Below are 23,303 nucleotides of genomic sequence, written 5' to 3'. Positions count from 1 at the left end.
TGTTCTTTTTTATCATACCGTAACTTTATTAAGATTCCTATAACAATGTAGAGTGTGTGTCAAAAAAAAGGAACTGCGATTATTCATGAAGTATAAAAGATATATATTTAAAAAAAGTGTACATGAAAGTATGTACAAAATTACGAGTTGTAATTACTTAATAAGCGGTGTAGTCCCCAGCTTTCTGCGTAGCTCTTCGACAAAGAGGATCAGATTTAGTAAACTTGTCGCACGAGTTGCTTTAAATCGTGGACCGGCTTTCCGGCAAGATGTGTTTTCATAATTCTCCGCACATTTTCAATATGGTTGGCGTCTGCGGGCTGGGAAGGCCATTACTGTGACGTCATTTTCTTGTTTTGTTGTTTCTCAATGTGGTTTTCTGAGAGCAGTGGTTTTGAGGATATGTTCGCCTTCTTCAGTCGTCGTTCGATGGTGTTGATACTCCCATCTATTGCCTTTTTAGCAAGAATTATGCGCGCTTGGCGTGATCGCAAAGAAGGGTCCCGCTTAAAAAGTTGGAAGATCACTTTATACTGCTTTTTTGTCGTCACACGCTCAAGCCGCGCTCGGAAAAGTCATCAACATTTTTGTACATTTTATACCGCTAATTCTACATCACAACCAACTTTTTTGATTTTTAATCACTTTTGAAGCCACTCACTCACTTTCTCACTCACACTAACCTGGGATAGCACTGGAGTCGTAGCCCATGCGTGGGACTATTACGCAGCAAAAAACAGAACGAAATATATCTTGAAGTTACAAGAAAAAAAACCGGTTCTTTTCTCCTGACGGAGATTGTACATACGCGTTTCACCATTCTTATTTTTTACTAAAACTATCGGTGATGCATATGGAGACTCACAAGCAACTAATTGGACCTTATCAGTGTGGCTATAGACCTGGAAAGTATACAATCGACCAAAGATTTATAATATGGCAAATCTTGGAAAGACCCACGAAAGGAGAGTCGATACACACCATTTCTTCGTCGATTTCAAAGCTGCATTCGACAGTACGAAAATGAGTACCTTGTATGCCGCGATGTATGAATTTGGTATCCCCACAAAACTAATACGGTTATGTAAGATGACGTTGCTCAGCACAAGCCGCGCCGTCAGAATTGGGAAGGACCTCTCCGAGCCGTTTGATACCAAACGAGGTTTCAAACAGGGTGCCTCGCTGTCGCGTGACTTCTTTAACCTGATGTTGGAGAAGATCGTACGGGCCGCAGAACTTAATCGCTCAGGCACAATATTTTATAAGAGCGTACAATTGTTGGCGTATGCCGATTATATTGACATCATCGGCCTTAACAACCGCGCTGTTAGTTCTGCCTTCTCCAAACTGGATAAAGAGGCAAAGCGAATGGGTCTGGTGGTGAACGAGGACAAAACGAAGTACCTCTTGTCTTCAAACAAACAGTCGGCACATTTGCGTATCGGCACTCACGTCACTGTAGACAGTTATAATTTCGAGGTTGTAAAAGACTTCGTTTATTTAGGAACCAGCATTAACACCGATAACAATGTCAGCCTTGAAATCCAACGTAGAATCTCTCTTGCCTACAAGAGCTACTTTGGACTAAGTAGGCAACTGAGCAGTAAAGTCCTGTCTCGAAGAACAAAACAAACACTATACAAGGCTCTCATCATCCCCGTCCTAACGTATGGCGCAGAAGCTTGAACGATGACAACATCCGATGAAGCGACGCTTGGAGTGTTTGAGAGAAAGATTCTGCGTAAGATTTTTGGACCTTTGCACGTTGGCAACGGCGAATATCGTAGACGATGGAACGATGAGCTGTATGAACTTTACGTCGACATAGACATAGCGCAGCGAATAACGATACAGCGGCTACGTTGGCTGGGTCATGTCGTCCAAATGGATACAAACTCTCCGGCTTTAGGAAGTATTCGAAGTGGTACCAGCTGGTGGTAGCAAAGGAAGAGGAAGGCCTCATCTGCGTTGGAAAGATCAGGTGGAGAAGGACTTGGGTTCATTTGGTGTGTCCAATTGGTGCCGGTTAACACGAGAAAGAAACGACTGGTGTACTGTGTTAAACTCGGCCAAAATCGCGTAAGCGGTTATCGCGCCAATTAAGAAGAAGAAGTTAAAAAATGCAGAAGTGCTCATTCATCAAAAAAATCCATTTGAGTGATCGAAACGTGAAGTTGCGTGAGCTAGCTGACATTGTAAAGATATCAGAGGAAAGTGTTGGCTTTATAGCATTTGACTATGGGAAAACTTTGGTAATTTCGGGTATTTGGCCTTTTTAAGACGAGGAGTTGTTCTTACATCTGCAATTGCACGACCTTGTTATTCGTTTGAGCCAGAGGGGTATTGGCTGGGCGATTTTCATTTCATTTTTCTGCGCTGCTATATGCAAAGCGCTATGGCCATTCTTTGCACAAAGTACGGGAGAAGCCCGACGCTCAAGCAGTAAAAAGACGGCATTTGATGATGGAAATGTGCTGCAACTTGTGACGGAGTAACATCGTTCTTGCCTTGGCAATCGATTTTAGCTCCACGCTGCAATAGTAGTGCATTGAATTTTTCTTTACCACATTTAGCTGCCAAATGCAGCGGAGTAAAACCCTTTTTGGTTACTGCATCTAATTGCGCATTGTTTTCCGCTAGTAAATGAGCCGCCTCTTCTTGTCCTTCCTTAGCTGCGATGTGAAATGGGGTAAACATGCATGTAAAATAAAACTTTAATAGGTTTAAGCGTATGTATGGAATAATGATTTTTTTTATAACTTTATTATATTATACTATAAATTGTATAATTCTTTATTTATTAATTTTTTCATTTTCTTAAACAAATGGCACTCGTAAATAGTAAATAAGAAAATTATTTTTTGCCTAATAAAGCTGTCATGAAATGTACATACATAAATTTATTATGAATAAATAAATACCAAATTTAAAACGTAAAAAATAGTATTGGGATATACATATCTGATGGAAACTAAAAATTGTAGTGTTCTTAACACAGCTGGTTTTACCTAAGGCCTTAAACTGTTGTTTATTAATAGTAGCAAAAACAAATTCGCTAAGCAACAAACACAAAATGTTGAAAAAAATAAAAATAATAAGTAAAAAAAAGGCAAAAATCCATTTTTTTAACTTAAAAAATAATTAACAAAAGCACAGTACAAACAGAAATATGCTTGGGAAGTATCATAAATTAAAGAGATGTGAAATATCAAAAATGAAAGAGAGTAAAATTTCAAAAAAAAAATGTTTTTTTCATAAAATGTTAATATAATCCCTTAAGAATATGTCAAAAAATGTTTACATCGTAAATTGAAGTATTTCTTATATTATTGATCGTCCACCATGATGTCTCTATTCTTTACGTGCGAGCGCGTTTTTCTCAAAACTATATTTTTCGAATTGGCATACACGATAATTCGAAAAGTTATTGACCGATCTCCCTGTTGTGTGCTATGTGTTTCAAGTTTTCGAAAATTTTTCGAAAAAATAATTTTTTCGAAGCAAAAATGGTAGGAAAATTCGCCCCAAAACTCTTTTTTTTTGAAGACCTAAATTCCGCGATGGAGGATGGTTCCATGTGTAGAAGTCCACGCAAGTGGGGAAAGTTACTGATCGCCATTCACTTGGGAGTGGCCAGGACGATTCTTCTACATATGGTTCAAGCAGCTCACAACGGCCGGGATTAGCCCACGTATCCTCTGGGTAGCTTCCGAACACCCGTTCGGGAGTGAGCTAACGTGAGAAGGCGAAGCATTCCAGGAAAGCTGGTTGTGCGCTGGGTTTGGGACCCGCCACTTAAAAATCCCCCCCAATGAAAAGAATTAACAAGCCTCGGATGAGAACTGCCTTTACTGATGACGACCCCTGCAAACGAAATAAGGAATATGATTTGAGGGCATGCACCTGGAATGTCCGGTCCCTTAATGGGGAAGGTGCCTCTGCCCGGCTGGTTGATGTCCTCGTGAGAGTAAAGGCTGACATCACTGCCATCCAAGAGATGCGATGGACGGGGCAAGGTAAGAAAACCATAGGACCTTGCGACGTCTACTACAGCTGCCATGTAAAGGAGCGCAAATTCGGTGTCGGATTTGTTGTGGGAGAGAGACTTCGTTGCCAAGTACTGTCGTTCACTCCGGTGGACGAGCGTCTCGCAACAATCCGCATCAAAGCCAGATTTTTCAACATATCGCTAATTTGCGCCCACGCCCCGACGGAAGAGAAGGACGATGCGACCAAAGATTCCTTCTATGAGCGCTTGGAACGTTCCTATGAGCGCTGCCCCCGCCACGATATAAAAATCGTGCTTGGCGACTTCAACGCCAGGGTGGGCAAGGAGGGAATTTTTGGTCCCACAGTCGGAAAATTCAGCCTGCACAACGAAACATCCGGTAACGGACAGAGGCTGATCGACTTCGCCGGGGCCCGAAACATGGTATTCTGCAGCACCAGATTCCAGCATAAAAAGATACACCAAGCTACCTGGCTGTCTCCTGATCGGAAAACGCGAAACCAGATCGATCATGTTGTGATAGATGGAAGACACGCTTCTAGTGTATTAGATGTACGCACGATCCGAGGACCCAACATCGACTCGGATCATTACCTTGTTGCAGCCAAGCTGCGCACCCGCCTCTGTGCAGCAAAAAACGTACATCTACCTGCGCAAAGAATGTTCGACATCGAAAAGCTGCAATCACGACAGACAGCCAGAAGATTCGCCACTCGACTCTCGCTCCTGCTCTCGGAGAGCACTGCCCAACAAACCGGCATGCGCGAGCAATGGAGCAACATTTCTCGTTCCCTACGTACCGCTGCCGAAGAAGAAATCGGATTCCGGCGAGCCCGAAAAAACAATTGGTACGACGAGGAATGTCATGCTGCCGCAGAAAGAAAGGATGCCGCCTATAGAGCCACGCTGCGATCGGGCGCAACGCGAGCCATGTGGGATCGCTACAGAGAGCTGAAAAAGGAAGAGAGACGTATTATCCGACAGAAGAAACGAGAGGCCGAAATACGTGAGTGCGAGGAGCTTGAGATGCTGGCCAATAGGAACAACGCCCGAAAATTTTACCAGAAAGTTCGGCGGCTTACAGAAGGTTTTAAGACCGGGGCGTTGTCCTGTAAGAACAAAGACGGTGATCTGGTGACTGACGTACAGAGCAATCTTAAATTATGGAGGGAACACTTCTCGAACCTGTTAAACGGTGACAGCTGCGCATGTCATAGAGAATGTGAAGATCCCGATACCCCAATCGTTGACGACGGAATTGTCGTTCCGTTACCCGACCATGACGAGGTGAGAATAGCAATATCACGGCTAAAGAACAACAAAGCCGCGGGCGCCGACGGACTGCCGGCTGAGCTATTCAAACATGGCGGCGAGGAGCTGGTAAGGTGCATGCATCAGCTCCTATGCAGAATATGGTCGGATGAAAGCATGCCTGCCGATTGGAATTTAAGTGTGCTCTGCCCAATCCATAAGAAGGGCGATCCTACAATTTGTGCCAATTACCGCGGGATTAGTCTTTTAAATATCGCCTATAAGGTTCTAGCGAGCGTATTGTGTGAAAGGCTGAAGCCCACCGTCAACCAACTGATTGGACCTTATCAGTGTGGCTTCAGACCTGGAAAGTCTACCATAGACCAAATATTCACAATACGCCAAATCTTGGAAAAGACCCATGAAAGGAGAATCGACACACACCATCTTTTCGTCGACTTCAAAGCTGCATTCGACAGTACGGAAAGGAGTTACCTGTATGCCGCGATGTCTGAATTTGGTATCCCCGCAAAACTAATACGGCTATGTAAGATGACGTTGCTCAACACCAGCAGCGCCGTCAGAATTGGGAAGGACCTCTCCGAGCCGTTTGATACCAAACGAGGTTTCAGACAGGGTGACTCGCTGTCGTGTGACTTCTTTAACCTGATGTTGGAGAGCATCGTACGAGCCGCAGAACTTAATCGCTCAGGCACAATTTTTTATAAGAGCGTACAATTGCTGGCGTATGCCGATGATATTGACATCATCGGCCTTAACAACCGCGCTGTTAGTTCTGCCTTCTCCAAACTGGATAAAGAGGCAAAGCGAATGGGTCTGGTGGTGAACGAGGACAAAACGAAGTACCTCCTGTCTTCAAACAAACAGTCGGCGCACTCGCGTATCGGCACCCACGTCACTGTTGACAGTTATAATTTTGAGGTTGTAAAAGACTTCGTGTATTTAGGAACCAGCATTAACACCGATAACAATGTCAGCCTTGAAATCCAACGTAGAATCTCTCTTGCCAACAAGTGCTACTTTGGACTAAGTAGGCAATTGAGCAGTAAAGTCCTCTCTCGTCGAACAAAACTAACACTCTACAAGACTCTCATCATGCCCGTCCTAACGTATGGCGCAGAAGCTTGGACGATGACAACATCCGATGAAGCGACGCTTGGAGTGTTCGAGAGAAAGATTCTGCGTAAGATTTTTGGACCTTTGCACGTTGGCAACGGCGAATATCGTAGACGATGGAACGATGAGCTGTATGAGCTTTACGACGACATAGGCATAGCGCAGCGAATAAAGATCCAGCGGCTTCGTTGGCTGGGTCATGTCGTCCGAATGGATACAAACGCTCCGGCTTTGAAAGTATTCGATGCGGTGCCAGCTGGTGGTAGCAGAGGAAGAGGGCGGCCTCCTCTGCGTTGGAAAGATCAGGTGGAGAGGGACTTGGCTTCACTTGGAGTGTCCAATTGGCGCCGGTTAGCACGAGAAAGAAACGACTGGCGCGCTTTGTTAATCTCGGCCAAAATCGCGTAAGCGGTTATCGCGCCAATTAAGAAGAAGAGAGAATTCCGCGATTTTTTTTTTGCCATTTATTGTTAATTTATGTAGAAATTATGACATTTTTTGTTTTTGAAATTTTTGGTTTTTTGTATTCAGGTCACTGACGCCGATGATAAATATGCTCGCCGATTGAAAAGCTCCGCTGCGACCTTCCTAAATAAAATAAAAAAAAAATGTATCTTATTTTCATGTAGGTATAAATAAACTGTATGCCAATTTTGAAAAATATATATTGAGTTCTTCGTTTTAAATAATTTAAATGAAAATCAGGAAAAATATGGCCGTTTAAAGCAAAATATTTACATATTGATGCATACGAGGAAGTTTCGTCTACCGCTAGATGAGTTATGGTGCTCACACTCAGCAACGTAAACGCTCCTTTCGTGTCAGATCACACGAATAAACTAATAAAAGCCCATTGTAAATGAAAAATCATCACCGTTCCGTTACTTAGTATCGTGGATCGTATACGTGGGTAAATGGAATATTTTGGATTGTTCCGTAAAAACGTGAGAGCCAATTACTCTCTCACCACACAGTGTTGCCAAATATTTTCGAAATCATTTACAAAATAAACTCAGAAAATTTTTAATCTTATATCTATATATATAAAAATGAAATGATGTTCGTTTGTACGCATTTTTTTGGGCCGATACGAGGCCAATTTTATTCGTTCTTTTTTCATATTTAGGGATCCACTAGGGGAAGGTTTTTAGCAAAAAAGTTTTTTTTTTAATATTTTCTTCATATAAAAAAAATAATAGGACTATCAATAAGTTCGTGCGGTTTTTTTTCGAAATTTGAAACTTTATTGACGTAAAATGGTTACAAATTTAATATTCAAAATATTGTCCATCGCTTACTACTACTTTTTCCCATCTTTCTGGCAATTCACGGATTCCCTTTGTGAAAAATTCGGTCGGTTTTGCCGCAATCCACGAATCGATCCATTTTTTGACTTCATCGTAATTACGGAAGTGCTGGTCAGCCAGGCCATGTTGCATCGATCGGAAGAGATAGTAATCGGATGGCGCAAGGTCTGGACTATACGGCGGGTGGGGTAGGACATCCCATTTGAGCGTTTCTAAGTATGTTTTGACCACTTGTGCAACATGTGGCCGAGCATTGTCATGTTGCAAAATAACTTTGTCGTGTCTATCGGCGTATTGCGGCCGTTTTTCTCGCAGTGCTCGGCTCAAACGCATCAATTGTCGTCGGTAGACATCCCCCGTAATCGTTTCATTCGGTTTCAGTAGCTCATAATACACAACACCCAGCTGGTCCCACCAGATACACAGCATAACCTTCAGGCCATGAATATTCTGCGCCGACGTCGATGTTGAAGCATGGCCAGGGTATCCATACGTTGCCCGACGTTTTGGATTGTCGTAATGGACCCACTTTTCATCGCCAGTCACAATTCGATGCAAAAAACCCTTTCTTTTGTGGCGTTGAAGCAGTTGTTCGCATGCCATAAAACGGCGTTCAACGTCTCTTGGCTTCAATTCATACGGCACCCAATGGCCTACCTTTCGGATCATTCCCATGGCTTTTAAACGTTTGGAAATGGTTGATTGATCAACTCCCAAAGTTTTTGCAACCTCTTCTTGCGTTTGAGCCAGATCTTGATCGAGCAATTCCTCCAATTCGGTATCCATGAACTTTGGCGGCGCACCCTCGCGTTCTTCGTCTTCCAAGCCAAAATCACCACTTTTAAAGCGTGCAAACCACTTCTGGCACGTTCGCTCAGATAGAGCATGCTCACCATAAACTTCCACCAAGATACGATGACTTTCGGCTGCTTTTTTCTTCATATTAAAATAATGAAGAAGAATTCCCCGCAAAAACACATTATTTGGCACGAAATTCGACATTTTCAAGTGTGGTAAAAATATTGTTGTTTACGCTTCAAATAAAAAACTTATACTGACGTTTGTGCCTTACGACAGTAGCTCTCCAATGAATGTTTGGAAATGTGGATCGATGGAATAATAATCAAGTTACGCCATCTGTTGTAAAACCGCACGAACTTATTGATAGTCCTATTAAAAAATCAAAATATTGTACAAATTGTGTTTATAGTGAAAATTGCCGCAGAACTTGCTCGATTCTTAGATTAAATTTCGAATTAACATTCATTTTATATGTACAACTTTTTTTGAATAAATATGCGAATTTTTTGTTATCGTGAAACGATTTGTGTCGTGCTGCGAAGTTGCAAATTTTTTTCGACGGAGCGTAAACATAAACAACAACATGTTTATGATACAATCATGAATAATGTTAGCTATGGAACTGGTGGATTGTTTTTCTTGGATGCTCCTGGGGGAACAGGAAAGACCTTTTTGATTTCATTGATATTAGCAACAATTCGATCAGATAATAACGTTGCATTGGCACTCGCTTCTTCCGGAATTGCGGCTACATTACTGGAAGGCGGTCGCACATCACGTTCTGCATTAAAGTTGCCTTTGCATATGCCGGTAAACGAAACACCAACATGTAATATTTCGAAAACATCTGGAATGGCAAAAGTTCTTAAAGTATGTAAGCTCATCGTATGGGACGAGTGTACTATGGCACACAAGAAACCATTGGAATCACTTGATAGAACTTTGAAAGATCTACGAGGAAGGCAAACAGTCTTTGGACGTGCCATGATTTTATTGGCTGGAGATTTCAGGCAAACATTACCTGTGATCCCAAAATCTACGGCTGCAGATGACATCAATGCATGCTTAAAATCATCGTATTTATGGAGACATGTAAACACGCTTACACTTGCTACAAACGTACGTGTTCAACTACAGAACGATCCGTCAGCAGCTGAATTTTCACATCAATTACTGAAAATCGGAAATGGCCAAATGGCTGTCGATCCCACAGGAATGATTACATTGCCTAACAATTTCTGCACTTTTGCACAGTCTAAAGAGGCATTGACACAGAGTGTATTTCCAAACATAGTTCAACATTACAAAAACTATGATTGGCTCAGCGAAAGAGCAATTTTAGCTGGGAAAAATAAGGACGTCAATGATATAAATGTAGCTATTTTGGATCAAATACCTGGTGACATAGTTGCATATAAGTAAGTCAATGGACACTATTACTGATCAAGATGATGTCGTAAATTATCCAACTGAATTCTTAAACTCACTCGATTTGCCAAGCCTACCAACTCATAATTTACGATTAAAAATTGGAGCACCGATTATTATGCTGCGCAACATTAATGTGCCACGACTTTGCAACGGTACCAGACTCTCTGTGAAGAAGCTAATGGGTAACGTTATCGAAGCAACAATTTTGAAAGGGAAGTACAAAGGAGAAGAAATTTTGATACCCAGAATTCCACTGATTCTGACGGATTTACCATTCGATTTCAAACGTTTGCAGTTCCCTATTCGCCTTGCCTTCGCTATGACTATTAATGAGGCGCAAGGGCAGTCTCTACAAATGTGCGGTATTAATTCAGAATACCCAATTTTTTCTCATGTGCAATTGTATGTATGTAGCTTGCTCACTAGGCAAACCATCGTCATTATTCATTTACGCGAAAGATAGAAAAACCAAAAACGTTGTCTACCAAAAAGTGTTACAATAAAGTTCGAATGAAATTGTATCAAAGAATTTGCTTTGTTTCGTATTAATTTTATACTCTTTCAGCAAATCATTGAATTTATCGCCTAGCAAGGGTACGCTAGTAATATATAAAATAAAGTCAACTTTTTGTGTGTGTTCGCTAACCGGCCGTGTCTTTGCACCGAATTAAACCAAACTTCCACACATTGTTAAGGAGGTATTGAAGATGGTTTCCGTATAGTTTGGGTACCTATTGGTAGATATGGTCTCGAGATATAGGTCAAAACGTGGACCCGGGTAACCTTCGGACGTGTATGTACAATATGGGTATCAAATGGATGCTGTTGGTGAATGCTTTAGTTCAGAGTATTTTTCATGCCGCTCCGTGACTAGGGTCTTGAGATAGAGACCAAAACGTGGATCCTAGAATGTGTTTGTACAATATGGATATCAAATGGAAGCTGTTGGTGAATGCTTTAGTACAGAGTATTTTTCATGCCGCTCCGTGACTGGGGTCTCGAGATATAGGTGGATCCGGGTAACCTTTGGATAAACAACCAAATGGGTATCATCCAACAACAATATGGGTATCAAATGAAAGCTGTTGATAAGTGCTTTACTACGGGGTAATTTTCATACCTATTGATGACTAGGGTCTCGAAATATATGCCAAAACGTAGACCCGCCGTGTCTTTACACCGAATTAAACCAAACTTACACACATTGTTAAGTAAGTATTGAAAATGAGTTTCGTAAAGTTTGGTTGTAATTCGGAACACTGGCAACGGGTATAGCGTTCTTTTGAACCAGCCATAATGTCGTTTACCTTTTTAACTCTTGGGGCGGAACTGGACTGTCAAAATGACAGTGTGAGTTACAATGTGTCAATATTTCTTTCTGATTGGGATGCCATAAGGAGAAGACGTAAGGGCAAAGTGTAAAAATTGTTTGTGAATTTTTTTGGAGTGGATTTTGGAACAGTGCATAATTTCTTACGAAATTTGAGAATTTAATGTGAAATCCGAATGTTCAAATGAAATTATGTGTTCGTGGAAGAAAAATTTTGTTTCGTTTTTTTTTTTGAAATATATAAATGGATAATGGTTAAAAAAGCACCAATGCTTAATAAAACATATAAATTGAAACGAAAAATTCATGGATGATTTTCAATTTATATTTTATATTTACTCAAAAACAAATAGAGAAACAAAAAATATAATTTATACCAAAGCGCTTGAATAAAGAATAAAGAAATAAATAATATGAAAACCATATCTTTTCTGTTCTAAACCATATCTATTCTATTTTAGTGTGCCCAGCGAAGCGGGCCGGGTTTGCTAGTTTTTATTAAAATAACTTAAAAGCAATGTTGAATAAACTATTTGCATTTGTTGGTTTTGGTTTATTAAACAATAGAAAATTGCAATTGATAACGCGGGTGTGTGTAAAAGTCTGTATGCAAAAATATCAATAGCTACATTGCATCGATACAACCAAACACAAACCCAAACAAACTGATGTATTGTGTAAATGTGTAACAAAACGAAAGCAGTTGTTTTCTATGGGTTCAAGTTTTGCTCAATTTTGCCATCTCACGGGCAACAGGCAGGGACTACGATAACGTCGTTGAGCGTGAGCACAATTGGACGAAGACGACAGAAGATAGGAGTTGCCAGATCTAGAAATTACGATAATTATTAATGTTATTTTCCACTATGAACGGCTTACCTTCCTCTTTATAATGAAATAAACATCCGATCATTTATATTAAAAAATAGCATTTTTCTTTGAATATCAAAATAACACATCTTATTGGAAAACTGTATATGTAAAGTTTTTCGATGCGGGTAGTGGCCTCACAAGATAGATTTGTGTTCAAAGCGATCATATCTGGCGTCGTAGTGTTCCATTGCTGATCATGTGTGGCGATGAACTTTGGCTTTCTGACATGCAAGGCAATTACACACAAATTGCTCGCAATCTCGTCGCATTTTGTCCCACCCAAATCGCTGTTGAACTAGCTTCGTGCCAGCACGTACTCCTGGGTGACTCAGACTGTGGAGTTCGCCTATAACGAGATTTCGAAATTTGTTAGGAACAAAAGGGCAAATACGGTTACCAGAAACATCGCATGTTAGTTCAGTACTAGTACCAGGAACTGTGATTTGACTGAGTTGAATACTCCTATTGTTGTTGTTGCGCAGGGAGTACAGTGACTTGTCGTTTTCTTGTTCGGCGGCTATTTATTCAAGATTTATGATATGTCTCTTAGTTCAATAGACTCGATTTTTGAGAGTACGTCCGGAACTACGTTTTCCTTTCCTGGAACGTGGCAAATGGTAGTTGTGAATTCACTGATATAACTTAATTGCGCTGCACGACGTTGAACTGTTTTTTTCGCCAAATTTAGTGATTGCAAAAGCCACTGCACAAGCCACTGTTGTGATCGCAGTAACTTCTCGGAGTACTTATTGAAGTGAAAACTTATTTAGAATCGTTGGGAGTGATTTGAGACTCGATTAAACGAAAAAGCGACACTAAAAAGAGACATACATATAGATCTTATAGTATATAGCCTGCGAGAGAATGAGATAGAACACAGTTATACAGCGTTCCCTATTCTCCGTCTCCTCTTTGTGCGGTGCTTTGTAGCCTCCCCACTCGCTACGAAGCGTTATATGTTGATATACGTATATGTGTGTGGCTGCGCACTGCTGAGCCACGCTAGTATAGTGAGTATTGTAGTATGTATACTACACTGCCCAGCAAAACCTGCGTGACCGAAACTCTAACACAATTACACTTTTTTATATGTTACAAACACATATGCACGCAGGTTTTGCTGGGGCGTCACCGAAACTCTAACACAATCGACTTTTTTTTGATTCTCCGTCACCTTTGGAAAATGTGTAAGCAGTAAGCAAACTTCATTCATATATTTTTTCTAATTTTTGCATCAATAGAAAAAAAAAACAAAAAAAACGGCAAGTGGCTGTCAAAGCAATAAGTCAAAAAGATATCTTTTCTCTCTTTTTGATATCAAAGTAGGCCGAGAATCAAATTGTCAACCTTTGGCAAATGTGTAAGCAGTAAGAAAACTTCATTCAAATATTTTTCCTCATTTTTGCATCAGTCAAAGTAAACAAACGCCGTAGCCGAATGGGTTGGTGAGTGACTACTATTCCGAATTCACAGAGAGAACGTCAGTTCGAATCTCGGTGAAAGCAAAATTAATAAAAACATTTTTCTAATAGCGATCGCCCATCAGCAGGCAATGGCAAAACACCGAGTGTATTTCTGCCATGAAAAAATTCTCCTCATAAACATATCATAAAACAAAATAAAATAAATGTATAAAAAAAATTTTTTTTTGTGATTCGAACCAAGGATTTTGGATCGGAAGCCCACATTGCTAGCCGCTAGGCTATCGCGCTGTGCTGCCGCCGCTGGCCTAAAAGTTATTTTGTTCGTCGCTACGTTTATATGAAACTGGCACTGGCAAACGAATCCATATGTATGAAAGGGATAGAAAATCACACGTACACAAAGTTTTTGGCACGATTTTCCCAACGCTTTTAACAACGTGATTGTAAAGGGGCGTGGTTAGTGACCGCTTAACGGTCACGCGTGCAGGTTACGTGATGGGTAACGTGACCGGCACTCTTCTTGTTGGGTGCCTATTACTTGCTTTGGTGTTTAGTTCAAGCGTCATACGTATGTATGTTTGTATGTATGCTAGTACATGTGTGTGCGCGCCTGCGTATTACGGATTATTTACATTTTATTCCCAAAGTTTGCGCGCTCATGTACACGATCTGCAGTTGGACAAAGTAGCAACATCGTCTAATTTTCTAATTCTTTCCGAGACTTGGTTGGATAATGAAAACATTTTCGACATTCCCAATTTTGATATTGCAGTTCAATTTAAAAGACCACAAACGAGAGCAGGCGGTGTTGCAATATACTACAATCAAAACGACGGTGCTCGTATTGTAACTCCACAGATAGATCTGAATGCACAGCAACTAGAATCACTGTCTGTTCAGCTCTCTAAAGTGGGAGAAATGAGTGCATGCGAAACCAGATTGAGCAATGGAAAAACAGGTTTAATTGTGGCAATTTATATATCACCGAATCAATCAATAAATAGCATCTCGGAATTCATTCACGAAGATTTAATAAAGTATACACCAGAAGTATCGCGGATACTTGGAAAAGATTACGATAAAGTTCCAATGATTTTAAGTGACGATTTTAACGTAAATTTTGCATTGGACACAGCGGTTCCTTTAATTGACTTTCTCAATACAACATTCAATTTAAAAATGTGTAACAATCGCACGGAAGATACCTATGTTGACAACATCGAAACCAAAGCATTTGTATCATATTTTAGCTATCATAAGCCACTCGTATCATTTGTTGAAATTGAAAACATTGAGGATATAATAATATACAATATATAATATAATAAAATGAAGAAAATAAAATATGAACTTTATAGCAATATTATATTGAACCTATAATTATCCCGCGCCTAATGCTGCTTTCGTCTCATTCTCTCTCAGTTTGTTTTACGGTTTCAAGGTTTCCATTTCTATCGCGTCTAATCGTTAGACGGTATTTTTTATTTTTTATTTTTTAAAAGCTTAAATAACAATAGAATTGCTAAATAAACAAAAATATAACGCAGCGCTAGCAACTGAGGCTTTCAGCTGGCTGGTGAAGAATTGCTGGTTTATATACGTCATAGAAGATCAGAGTCCTTCAGAAATTTATAGATTTTGGAAATGTTGGAATCGGAAGGTTTAATTAGTAGCAATAGTGCATCATGACCGTAAAAATTCTGCTGTCTTTCTCTATATAGTCCAGGGCAAAAAGCTATCAAGTGCAGGATACTGACTGGAGTATTACAAATTGGACACCGGCTTGGTTGCCTCCCTTGCAGTAGATATGCATTAGTGATTACACTGTGACCAATGCGTAGGCGAGTATATGGCGTAGTATAGTTAGATGGGAGGGATGATAGATACCATAAGTTGGTTTAGAACGATTAGGATTAATCCTGGAGCAGTGAAACCATTCAGCTACTAGTTTGGTTTGCCCATGCTGCTTTATAAGTCGATAAACATCTTTTTTACATATAAGATTTGATGTGATAGTAGGAGTAACGTTCATATCCTTGGCAGTTTTATCAGCGATTGTATTGCCGTTGATGCATGAATGCCCTGGTACCCACATGATTCTGATTTTATGATGGTGAAAAATTAGGATATTTCTTATGGTTCCAATCACGTGATTGTAGTTATTATAGTTCTTTATGGCCTGAAAACAGGATGTGCTGTCTGTGCATATGATGCATTTCCCCTTGGATTTTGACGAACTGCTGTTGCTTCAGCGGTGAAAATTGAGCAAAATGGAAGTAGTAGTCCATACGATAAAGGCTCTTCATTTTCTTTCACGACAGCAAAGGAAGTGTAGTTCGCTTTGGAACCATCGCACAGTGATTTAAACAATGGACAAAAATCAAAAAATTAAAAGCAATATTTTAGAAAAACTAAAATGGAAATAAAATCTTCATTATATTGCTCAAATAAAATCACCTTAAGTTTATTTTTATTTTTTGTTTCCTTATCAGTAAAATTATGATAAAGTCTACCTAAATAAAATCCTATTTTATTTCTTTTAGATTTGATCAACATTTATTATCGTATGGTAGTTCGTTCTGAACGTTTCGTTATTTTATAGTTTGACTCCTTTATTATGGCAAATATTCAGCAAGGTATGTAAATATTTTAATATATGTTTGGTATTTTTCTTAATTTTTTTTGTAAAGTAGTCATTATTTTTAGAAAACTCTATTTTTGGTAAAAGGTGCCAAAAAGTGCCTTTCCAAATTTGTTGTTATTTGATATTTTAAACTGTTGTGTTTTTAAAGGTATAGGTCTTTTTTTGCGCAAAGTTGTACTTTATTCCGAATTTTTATTTTTTAGGTACTTTGTCAAATATAAAAAATAAAGATTTGGTGGATACATGGATTTCATTGCCCAAAAAACAAAGGAAAAATAAGTTAGTTGAAAAGGTTCTAAACCTAATGAGACTTCAGACTGTCACGAAAGCAACTAAGCGGGAATTTGAAAAATCTGTTGGCATTTTTTGTGCAAAAATAAATATTAAATGGCAAACAAATTTTCGCAGAAAAGAACAGTTTTTAGCCAAAGAAAGCAAATGGCTGAACTCTGAAATATATATGACCTCATCACTAAAAGCTATTTTAAGAAAACCAGCTGTTCCAGGTAACACTTTTGCTGAACAAAGCACTTCTCGTGGAAGACCATATGTAGCTTTTGGGGAGTCAAGTGAGAAGACTAAAAAGAGGCGAATTGAAGAACTGGTCTCAAAATACACCTTGGAGGAGCTTTCTTTTGCGGTAAAAGAATTATCTAAAAAAAGTAATAGTCAGGTTGAATTTAAGGAATTCAAAAAACATTCATTGACTTTACAGGAGACTTTAGCGCTTTATCTTCAGTTAGAACTTTCTCAGAGAAAATATAACTTACTTAGATCAATTATTAATAGTGTGCATTCAGAATTTTTACCTAGCATCTATAAACTGCGACAGTTTCGAGACAGTTTATTACCAAAAGATATTATAACCACAGAACAAGGTTAATAAATAATACCAGAGAGCTTTACATTGAATTATATGACTGGTTTTATATGCCTTCCAGTGTCCATAAATTATTAGTTCATGGCGAAGAGATCATTAAACATTTTGACTTACCAATAGGGCAACTGGCAGAAGACGCACTTGAAGCTAGGCATAAGGAGGTACGAAATAGTCGTCTTTATCATACCCGAAAAAATTCTAGAATAAACACTAATAAAGATATTATGACATATTTACTAGTAACATCAGACCCCTTTATATCTTCTCTGAGAAAGACTACCACTTCGCATTCTTTTAATTTTTCGGATATTAAAACCTATATTTTAGAGGAAAATGTTAATCAATTTGATTTAGAAAATATTTCAGATAGTGACTAACTAAATAATTTTGTTTTTCTTCCTTTCCTATGTTAAGTATATTTTTTTGTACTACTGAAAAATATTTTTTTTTTATTATTTAAAGTTTATTATATAAAGTTGGTGAATGCGTTAAAAATATTCCTAGCTAATTAAAGAGGAAACATAATTTTGATTTTTTGAAATGTATAGCAAAAATTATTGTTTTAAATAAATTAATATTATTAAAAGTTCAATGTTTAATATTCTAAAATTTTTCGTTTATACTTCCTGCCTCCTAACTTAGCCCAGAACTTTTTTTTCATGCTACAGTTGTAACTCTATACATGAGCTACACAACTGCTTTTATTAAATTAAAATCGGTAAAGTAATACAGGAGTAGTGATTTTTGTCCGATTAGCCCATATACTTGAATCACTGTGCATCGGTGAAGATTAGCTGCCAACTAGTGCTTTTAAAGCGAGATGAAAATTCTAAAAAATGTGCGCAATACTCTGCCGATGTCGCATTAGATTTTTGCATGTAACTTAAGTCGTTTATAAAAGAAGAAGTCCGTGCAAGCACAGCTGCCGAGTGAAAGAATTTGTTTAGCAAAGCATTAGAAGTGAGAGCAAGCTTAGCAACTAACTGCAGAGAACCGTTGCGAAGCTCAGTAATATTGTTGACTTCTTTACTTATTGCTTGTATGCCCTTGTAGACAGCAAAACAGGATAAAGTTGTCAGCGGTGTCTTATCATCCAGGGCTCTGATAACCAAGAACCGGGGGTTATCCATTTTGGTGAATGGAAGTTCAGGAAATATATTCAGTGGAGAATTTTCAGGTTTTTTGCGTTTGGCTTTAGGTGACGGAGACAACAGGGCGAACCTATTGTTTCCAAAGTTAGTAGCCCCAGGGGCCGTAGTAACAAATCAGTAATTAAATTTTATCAAATTTTCAATAATATGCACTAACTAAACAAAAGAACAAGCCATCGAAAATAACGAGAAAAATATAACTATACAACGGGAAAAATATAACTATAAGACGGGTTGCCTCCTGATGTACCCACTACAACACCTACCAGACGAGGCACAGATGCTCCCTGAGAAGGAGCACAACAAACTGCTCAGCAAGTAGTTTCTGATAGGGTGCTACCATAGATCTCACCTATGCATACACCTGCTTGAGCCTGAGCCGCCTTCCGGGCACGTCAGTAGGCACCTCTTCAATTACAGTGTTGAAACAAACTATAAATGCCATTCATTGGGAGACACTTACCACCTTCTTAATCTTCCGACTCCCGAATGCCGTTATCGGACTCCAACCACCACCCATAGCATACGAGGAGCTCGAGCTACCCTGAGAGTCCCGTGTAACCTTGGCATAATTACGTTTTATTTACTGTAGCAGGTTAAACTCCTACTTATCAAAAATCGACCCCGACATACTAAACATATGGCCCGCATATGAAGACGATTTGTAGTTGGGCTTTGAGTGTATGCAGATACCGAGTCGGAGCAGTTCGTTGAATTTCTTTTTAGCAATCTTTAGTTTACCTAGTGATACTCGCCTTGTTTTTGCTGTGACCGGTGGTCCTGCAGTTTCAATGAAGTGTGTTACATTGGCCCGTTCTTTAACTCGCAAAGACGGTTTATCGTCAAGCAATTCCTCATATAGAAAGAACGAAAATTTGTTAGACGCATCGATTGTAGTTACCTGGGGTGGAATCGAAGTAACTACTTCACCTTGGTTTACGTTTGATATCTGCAAGTAAGCCCTCTGCATTTAACAAGTCTACACCGATTATTGATGTTGAGCAATCTGCTATGGGTAATTGCCATCTCAGTCCTAGGCATACGCGCAGCAACCATTTACCATTTATCGGCGATCCTTTTGCGGTGTAGTAATGTGCGTACTCCTCTGTATTGATTTTTTTGCAGTTGCTGCGTATGAGGTCCTTCATACGGCGAGTTGGTTTTAGGATTGAATGATCAGAACGATTAGAAAATCAGGCTCAGATAGTATTTCGTGTATGAACAGGTGCTTTGAAGGCGTGTATAGTGTCGACGCCTGAGTTGACAACGCACAAACTAGTTTTTTGATTGCAGGTTGAAGGAGCAAGGTGAACGACATCTCCGACGAACAACGACGCGATCTCCAGTTTTTGGTTATATCAACACAAATCATTGCCGTCGTTTCTTTCTTTTTCGTTACTCTTGGTACTGGATGAGCGGTCACGTTGTCGATGTGGTGTTATTTCTCGACGTGTCAGCCGGTTCTGCGTTTCGATTGCATTTAGTCGTGTGCATAATTTGTCCAATTTTTGTCGTACTGCTTCCAGCGCCCTTTCCAACGGAGGAGTTTTTCCCACACTAGAGATAGACACTTTGTCAGAGACTTCTCACATTCGGTCGACAATTTGAGCTAAATCGTCTAGCCTGTCTTTTGATGCGGCCAGGACTATTCTAGTTGTTTGCGGCAATTTTTTTTAACCACAAGTTCTTGATGAAATAATCTCCAACATATTTCGAAGCGAGTAGCTTTATTTTGTGTAGTGTCCGCGAAGGTTTAATATAACTTAGCGGTTCGTTTTAAATCAACTTCTTAAATTTAGTAGTCGTAGACTCGGAGTAAATTGATATTAGTTGTTGCTTCAAAATATCATACTTTTCATAGCAGATTTTCTCTAGAAGCAAATCTCTTACCTCCAATGCGACTTTGCTTGATAAGTTTGCAACTGTATGCAAGTACTTCGATTTATTTGATGTTATTTATCGTGCCTCAAAGTGATTGATAATAACAAACTCAAGTTCCGGGTCGTTTTTGTAAAACTGCGTGATTTTGATTTCCGACATCGATGTTATTTGGATTGATGTAGATGAGTTGGTCTGATCTGCCTATTGCACAACAAGCCAATCGTCAATGACTGGTTTGATTATATTTTAAGCGACTCAATCTCTGTTGAGAGCTTCTCATAGTTAGGTATTTTGTTGTCATTCGCCACCAACTAAAGTATTTTGACGGCTGTGCCAATGTTCACGGAATGCAACCAATTTCGTAGAACTTAGGCTCAACTTTGATAGAAAAGTGTAAAGCGTTCAAACTGGCCATTCGCAATAAAAAGCGAATAATGTTGCAAGAGCTATGCGTCGACTACAATAATAACCCGTGGGACACTGCCTATAAAACAGTACGGAGTAAGATATGGAGTCTCGTTTACGAGAAAACGGAAGTTGGAAGGACTCAGTCTTCCAACACTGAAAGGCCACTTGGCCTTTCCGACGAAGTTAAATATCTATGAGTAATCTTGGATAAGAAGCTGACTTGGGAGGCACACGTTTCTCTGAAGGTGAATCGCGCATTGAGGATTTTTCAGCAATGCCATAGAGCCTTTGGTGAAACCTGCTCTGGTCCTACGGATATACACAGCTCTTATCAGACCAATCATCACTTACGCTTCTGTGGTCTGGTGGCGACGGAGCATGGCCCGAAGATGGAACTTCGAGGCACAGAGAAATCTTTAAGTTGCTATCGGAGCAGTATCCACAGTTTTTGGCACCTAAAGATGACCTGATACCCACAGTTTCATTTGGAAGGAAATTTGATGTCAGATTTCCATTGTGTGAGCAATGGAGTAATCCAGAACGCATGCAGGGAGGTTTGACGGATATTTTATTTACCGATGGGTCCAAGAATAACATAGGGTCTGGAGCCGGATGGTACTTAAACGATAGTAATAAGTATCACTATGCTATGGGGGAAATGGTAACTGTTTTCCAAACAGAGGTTTTTGCCATCCTGAAAGTAGCCGAATGGATAATCGAGAGGAGATGGAGGAGGAAACAGATTGGAGTTTTCAGTGACGGTCAGGCTCCACTGAAGGCCCTGGAGAACGCGAAGCAAACCTCAAAGATTGTTCAAGAATGTAAGAAGAAGCTTAATTCTGTCACAAGACAAAACAGGCTTGTACCTTTATGGATTCCAGGACACTCCGGTGTTCAAGGAAACGAAATTGCCGACGAATTGGCTAACCGTGGATCAGCGGTGGCCCCACAGGGGCCCGACCTTTTCAAATTTGAATTTCAGTTTCAAGATATGGAGGACGGTACAATGAAAATGTCCAATTCTCTTGGACGAGATTGTACGAGAACTCTTCCCTGCGCAGTATGACCTCGTTAGAACCCTGCATATATAACAATGGTATTTTGGAATAAAATATAGAATTTGTTCAGAGATGGGTAGGCCGAAATGTTTAGAGCTAGCTACTTATCCGTAAGAGAGCTAAAAATGTCAAGCTTAGAGTAGCGGTCTGAGTCAAGTCCATTCGTGAAATACTTAGCAGTGGATCGCAGAATTAGCCCTGGCCAGAATAATGGCGAACAAAGGCAGCAGGCAACACAGTTTCTGGCTGAACTGGTAAGTTCTATCCTCCTATATAGCGCGACAGTCTGTTGCAACGCATTTAAGTATGCTACATATGGTCGATTTATTTACTACACGTATCGCTTGTGTGCTTTTAGAGGCTGCTCTGCCTTGAGAACGGTCTCAGAAGATACGGCCCTCATCATGATAGGACAGGACATGTATGAAGTGAGAATGATTAAGCACAATCAAGAAAATCACAGAATCACAGAAAAACCACAAATCTGCGCTGCGTAGACCAATGGCAGACCACGTCATCCCCAAAGTTGAAACTTTTTCGCAGAGAAAACACGGAGAATTTGACTATTACTTCATATAAATCTTAAGTGGTCATAGTTTTAAAGCATGCCTTTAGTACGAGAGGACTCCATACTGCGAGCAGGACACACCAGCAGGTGACAGAGATGAAGAACATATGCTTTTCGTGTATCCGCTTCAAAAGTCTGATGGCTAAGCTGGAAGATAGCCTCGGCTGCCACGTTCCGCTTGAGAATCTAGTGCCATTGATTGTCGCTCTGTTACGAAATCGCTGGACTAAAAAATCTTCCCATTTAATTCCTCGGTGCAAAAAGTTTCAGTACTTTGGTCATACAAAAAATTTCTGTGAAAAACCCCCATGGTGTGTGAAATGTGCAGGCAAACATTTGACTACTGATTGCCAAAAGGCCTTAGCCAATAAAGGAAAATGCTGCAATTGCGGGTAGCCACACCCAGCTATCTATCGAAGTTGCTTCATTGTAAACGACTATATCTAGAAAATTATCCCTAGCTGTTAAATCAAGGACAGTTAAACAACCGGGCAACGGAGGTTAACAAAAAAATGGTTCCGGAAGACGCCGATCTTTATAGGTTGCTTGATATTTTAGCACTGAACTTACAAATTAGTTTAATTCTAATACTAAGACTAAAAGCTAAGCCTATGTGCTTACAACGAAGCCACGGGAGCATCAATTGCTGCTCTGGTATTTTCTCAATGCCTTTTTGGGAAGTATTGCGTTAGGTACGACTTTTTTGGTTGCGCGTGTTTAGTGTTAGGCTATCATCATAATTTGGTTGGGTCGTGTGAAATATTGCGTAAGCTTCTCCCTTCCCAAGTGTTGATGTCCCTGTTCGTATCTCTGTAAATTCTGGAGTTCTAAGGGCGTTTGATGAATTGCAATTCCCAATGCAAGTTCTTCGGCTTCCTTCATTCGGAAACTTTAAATTTTAGTATGATAGCTATTATAATGGAAATTGTGAGTGCTGTATTGGAGGTTCAACCAACTTTATTGATTTTGTTGGCAGTCTCCAGCTTGTTCGAAATTCGTATTTGGAGGCCCTACATCATCTGCAAAAATTATATTTTTTAAAATGGTGTCTTCGGGCTTGGTTGTTGTAAAACAGCTGGAAGATGTTGTAAATTACTAATTTCATGCACGTGGAAATTTTTGTTTTGCACTTTGCTGGTGGAGTTGTGGT

General features: G+C 39.7%; 1 long non-coding RNA gene across 1 annotated transcript; it reads right to left on the bottom strand.

The window, feature by feature from the left end:
- Positions 1 to 12,178: 12,178 nt before the first annotated feature.
- On the bottom strand, positions 12,179 to 13,053 carry LOC128869624 (uncharacterized). Its single transcript, XR_008455347.1, has 2 exons — positions 12,570 to 13,053; positions 12,179 to 12,485 (listed from the first exon to the last, which is right to left on the bottom strand). It is a non-coding gene; the product is annotated as an uncharacterized LOC128869624 (long non-coding RNA).
- Positions 13,054 to 23,303: the final 10,250 nt, after the last annotated feature.

Source organism: Anastrepha ludens, chromosome X, assembly GCF_028408465.1.
Source record: "Anastrepha ludens isolate Willacy chromosome X, idAnaLude1.1, whole genome shotgun sequence".
Classification (NCBI taxonomy): domain Eukaryota; kingdom Metazoa; phylum Arthropoda; class Insecta; order Diptera; family Tephritidae; genus Anastrepha; species Anastrepha ludens.
The sequence above is the reverse complement of the archived record's forward strand: the minus strand, read 5'-3'. Positions and strand labels throughout refer to the sequence as shown.